Source organism: Sinohyriopsis cumingii, chromosome 5, assembly GCF_028554795.1.
Source record: "Sinohyriopsis cumingii isolate HCF-2022 chromosome 5, ASM2855479v2, whole genome shotgun sequence".
Lineage (NCBI taxonomy): Eukaryota > Metazoa > Mollusca > Bivalvia > Unionida > Unionidae > Sinohyriopsis > Sinohyriopsis cumingii.
This window is the reverse complement of record NC_142965.1, coordinates 103,518,772-103,524,771: the sequence shown is the minus strand read 5'-3', so window position 1 is coordinate 103,524,771 and position 6,000 is coordinate 103,518,772.

The window sequence follows — 6,000 nt, the reverse complement described above, 5'->3', positions numbered from 1 at the left end:
TTTCGCAAAAGTGACAGAAAAAAGAAATAGTATGTATCCAGTTCGAAAGATCCCTTCTCAAAAAGAAAACGAGAAGCGACGTGCTTTAAATAAATGACATTAAAGCAATTACAGTAACCTGTCTGTTAGAATACCCAATAACAACTACAATGGGAGGTGAATCATATTCGGGAAGAGTATAACCTCATAAATATTCTGTAGAATTTGAACGCTTATGGTTGTAACCGTACTTTTTCACTCGGCATATCATGTGTACACGTTTCCTATGTAAGTTTGAAACAATTTGGTTCATTACTTCATCATACTGTTGCAAACCTGTATTTCAACTGTTACAACTTCTTCTGAGTTTGATAGATCTCAAGTGCTATTTGCTCTAATGCATCATACAGTGTCATTTTATTTCTTTTAGGTATTTCATAGGACTAAATAACAATCACATGTGAATAAATTTCGGTATTCAATAGAATGTATGCAACGTTAGAAACAGAAAGTATATTGAACATAGGTAAACCTCACACTCAACTGGCACAGATGTATTGCAAAGCCACCGAGTCTCTCTCTAAAGAAAAGAGATTTCATTTGCATTTCGTCATCGAGAAGGGACAAATTATCTGTAAAATATCCAAATAAAATATTGTATTCGGTCATGGATAGGATACAATAATTTGTGATTTATTTCTTCTCGTTTCCAGGCAGATGCTGCATCGTGTGACTTTCTAAGCCTCGGTTTGGAAAAAGGTGACGTTATTTTTCTAACTCTGTCCTTTTCTTTGCCATCACAAAAATTGGAATGATATTTCACTACGTAATTATATTACATAGTATAAACTTCAGGTTTGTTAGATGCAATGTTCTTATGTATGCATCAGTATCACCATTTGATGTTTCGTTCAGAATTTTAATAAGCGCAGCCGAGAAGATCGAGTCTCTCACCGCATCTTACATTGTACATAGTGATGGAAGCAAAAGTATAGTATGACACATAATACAATTCTTAAAGATATACGAACATATTGTTCCCAATTAAAAATATATTCTGTACTGGGAAATAATTATCACCATTGTTATTAGAAACCTTGATATTTACAAATTTTCTAGTGATATTCAACATATATAGTCCCTGTATACATTCTCAAAAAGACAGACGTAGACTGTGAAGAAAACACATACCGTATGCGCTGAGACCTGCGTTCAGCTGTTTGACCTGGATATGCTCGTTGGAAAGGCAGTTTGGTAACCTAAGAAGAATCTTTGTTTTAATAATTAAGGGACAAAATCGGTTCATTCATTGAGAAACCTGTTTTATTAGTTATTGATTGGTTTGATCCATTTATCCCTTATATCTGGCTTTATTTCTACTTTTTCATGTGACTATAGTACTGTTTACACGAATTGTCATTTCAACCACTGATTTAAGAACCAGTCGATAAAAACGTCTTCGAAAACAAATTTTTAATGCGATTGGAGGTGGAAATGAATTATGATAACAACGTAATAATAAATGGCACTTAATTGTCGATTTTACTCTGAGCAAAACTGATTAACGCATTATAGAGATCTAGTTAGTTTCATTTAACAATTCCATAAAATATTGCTCTCATCCGCTTTACTTGACCAAGTTTATTTGAATTCGTACAGAACATGAATTTTCTCTGTTTACTGACCATGTTCTTCTTTAATCATTGTCTTTACTTTGGTCTGGGTATCTTTAAATACTGTCTGAGTCTGGACAATAATTGTAATTGTGACCTTTGTAACTCACAATGCGTTGGTCATAATAGTGACCGATGTGCAGATTTGTAAGCTGGTAACACTTGGTAGGGCAGAGTAAATTAATACCATCCGAATAGAACTATAGTGCTAATTGAGAATCAAAAAATTATACACGCGAGGTTGTGATTAAGATTTGTGGACTGGATCAAGTCAAGTGTTGGGGGGTGGGGATGTAAAAAGAGGCCCGACTTTCTTCGAATGGGTACCAAAGCGAAGTCTATGTTTCTAATTACTCAGTGTGCATAATACCCAATAAACATGTGCAAGAATAAAACGGTGGAAAAACTGCAAATGGCGAGTGACTGTACGTTTGTATGTGTGTCCTTTTTTATGATCTATCCCTGAGTTTTTGGACCTGGATTCCATACTCCAGTCCCAGATTTAAAAAAAAAAAGCTCTTATTTAAAGCCTTGTGTAAATAACGTATTAACTTGGAAAAGCAGAACACGAATTATTTTTCGCATTGTTTGAAACACAGAGGTCTGACGTTTTATCAATAAAGTACGATGAAATCTCTAACAACACGAAATCACTTTATCAGTACTAAAAATTAATTATTTAGAAAATTCACCTTCAGCTGCGCTATTGTGCCCTTAAATATTAAAGGACGATAATCATCATTCTCTTTGTTCCATTTCTTTCAGTCTTTACCTACACCAATAAAAGACGCAATTTCTATAAATGGAACCATGTACACTATATTTATTTATAGAAAAAGGTGCTTTTATCACCCAATCCATTCACGAACGACATGATATTCTTTCGTATTTACTTACGGAAGAGGTGTTCCGAATATCGAATCCAACCAATAACGACATGATATTCCATTATCTTTTACTCCCAGGAAGAGATGCTCTAAATATCGAACCCATTCAATAACGATATGATATTCCTTCATCTTTTACTAACGGAAAGAGGTGCTCCGAATATCAAATCCCTTCAATAACGAAAATATATTCCTTCATCTTTTATTTACAGGAAGAGGTTTTTGGATCACCCGGTCCTTTCACTGACGACATGATATTCCTTCATTATCTGCCGCCCGTTTACTATTTCTATGATGACGACACATTGGTTCTTGCACCATCAAATCTTGACATGGACGACGAGTCAACTGGGGACTTTATAGAGCTATTTCATAACGAGAAGTAATGGATCTTTGTTTAAATATCAATTCCAACTAATGTAAAGAAATTGTAAAAGCACTGATAGTTACCTTTACAAAATTTAATAAAGGACATCTATATCAGAACTGTTCTTTCGACAAAATATAATACAGTCTAATGTTTTTTTTAAATGGATGTTTTGGGGTGTATGTGTGTGTTTATCGTTGCTGTTGTTTTATGTTTATACATGTTTGGTTTCGATGAAAGAAAGAAAGAAAAACTGAACCATAAAAGGAAATAAATAAATAATAAAAAAGAAAGACAGTATATGTAAAAAATCTGCATTGTTAGGACACTGTTTTAACTATCTCTAATTTTAACTATCTATGCAGTCTATCAGTTTGTTTTCAGTGCACACGTTCAGGTTTATGAACGTTCAAGTCAAGAAAATGGACCTCTTTCGATCAGAAAATTACTTGGTCGTCTTGGTAGACCAAAGATCCAGTTGTCATAGTGAAGTAATGCAAAACTGAGTGAAACAATGTACCATTTAAAGTATGTAGGGCCATCAAGGAAATGTGATGTTTGGAGCAGCTCTAATTGTTATATTTATTGCGTGATCCATTCCAGACTTAATTCTGTATTATTTTTGTTACAAATCAATATATATCCTACTCAGGGAAAATTGCTAGACTGTATGCAGAGATTTAGTAATGTACAGGTGTCTGTTCTCTGTTCAGCTGGCGCAATAAAGGAAATACTTTGAAACCAGTAATGAGCTAAGAAACCATTTGAGCTTTTGAAAATAAAGGCAGATATGTGTGTGTGTGTGTGTGTGTGTGTCTATATATATATATATATATATATATATATATATAGAGAGAGAGAGAGAGAGAGAGAGAGAGAGAGAGAGAGAGAGAGAGAGAGGAGTTTTAATATAGGCTCGCAAAAGCTGGACATTAATGACGGGTTATTCTCATATTGATGAACATTGACATATGTGGTAATAAGTTACATATTATTTATTTAGTTTGTATTCAAGCTATATATGCCACGTTTGTTTCTTGCATATTGTCTCTACACTTCGTAGAAATTTTCATAAAAATTTCAGATTGCTTTTGTCACTGTAAGATTTTGATCAAATTGATAGGTTTATGTATTAATATCGTTCGTATCAAGGTAACTAGTATAACTATCATTTTTGCTGGATAGAAAAGTATATACTACCTTGTTGTTTGTATTTATTGGCTTACATATCGTTTTGAAGCTTATATTTTCAAATAAATTTCAACCAATGTGGTACATATCTGTTTGAAACAAACCAAACAGATCAGTTTACTCCACAAACCTGGAAACTTATTCCAGAAACATTTCTAAATAGTTGTGAAAACAAAAACTTTCTGGAGCAACTTTTACCCTCTTTCTCTCTGTAAAAAGAATCTCCACTATCATCAGCCTTTATTATAAGATGTTTTAAATTTTACTAATATCTGGCGCTCAGTGGTTATAATTCAACCTATTCTGGGTTTATAAAATGAAGTCAATTTGTTCATCATTTTCTGTGCTTTTAATTGGTTGGAAATTTCTAATTATGCAACTTGAACTAATTATGCTCCATACCACACCATATATATGTGTGCGGTTGTTATAGTAAAACTGGTGGTTTTAATAGCAGTGGTGGTGGTGGTGATAGATAGTGCTTGTTTTGGTGCTGATGACGATTCAATTAAGAGTTTAACATTGTTTTTTCTGAGTTTATCGTGGTATAAACGGTCAGTTGCCGACTCACACAGCAAATAACGCCCGAAGGCGTTATGTAAGCTGTGTGAGTCGGCAACTGACAGTTTATACTAAGATAAACTCAGAAGAAAAAAAAAACATCGTTAAACTCTTATAATTGAAATTTCAATTATTAATTATGTTATTTTGTTTGCATCATTAAAAAACAGAAATCTTAATTGAGCGTAGTAATACATGTTTGGGTATTCTGTTACGTAACTGTTTATAGTACTTGGGATTGTCCTGCTTGATCGTAATAAGGTCATCATAATACCAGTCCTTCAACCAGTGGAAGCCAAATATATTCAGTTATGTTTTGTTTTTTTTTTTTTTTTTTTTTTTTTTTTTTTTAAATTGTTAGAATGTTATTTTCCTTTAATTCTAACTTCGTGTCTGCCTTCACTGGCAGTGTTTATCTTATGCTGTACACGTGACTCTATTTATAGAAGTGGGTATTCTTAGAAAAGTATTTCTCCTTACAGTTCATACAGAAATAAACGGAGTTAATTTGGATCACGTGGTAGAATTCTGATCAATGGAAATGCTACTTTCCTTTACCCCCTATTGGCATTGCAATTATTACTTCTTAATAGACCTTCTTTTTTCAGGTATCACAATATCCCATGTTGTGAGTGAAGGAGTTAAGGCGAAACTCTTGGAAAAATAGACAGACTTGGTTGTAGGTATCAAAAGAATTTAATAGTTTAGTACATTTTTCTTTATAAAAATAAATAACCGCTCCGGTGACCTAAGTTGTTAGAGCGTCTGCCTCAGATGCGGAAATTTCAGGGTTCGAACCACGGCCGAGTCATACTAAAGACATAATGTTATATAAAATGGTACTAACAGCTGCCTATCTTTACGCTCAGCATTGACAGGTTAGTGTTAGGACTGACTGGCCTGGTGTCAGGATAATGAGACTTGGTGTGACATCATGCTACATGTCTGCGGCACGATGCCTCAGTGCTAAACATCACTATAAGCTGCTTCACTGCAGACGTCGATGAGATATGACTAAAATCGTTTAAGCTACGTTAAACATCCAAACACACACACACACACACACACACACACACACACACTTAAATTTGTTTTATTTATTTTGCATGTTGTTTCGAGGAATTTATAAGTGTATTGCCCACATTATTCACAGATCCTTTTTCCTCATGTATGTGTGTTGTTGTTGTGTATGGGTTTTGGAGGGGGTCGAAACACCAAATCAATGTTGGGAATCGGACTAAATTGTATAAAGGGTAATCAGTGTCTCAACTGTACCGTTAGAAAAGAGCCAACACAAAAGCATAGTAAATGGAACATCATTAATATCTTTTGAATCACTACC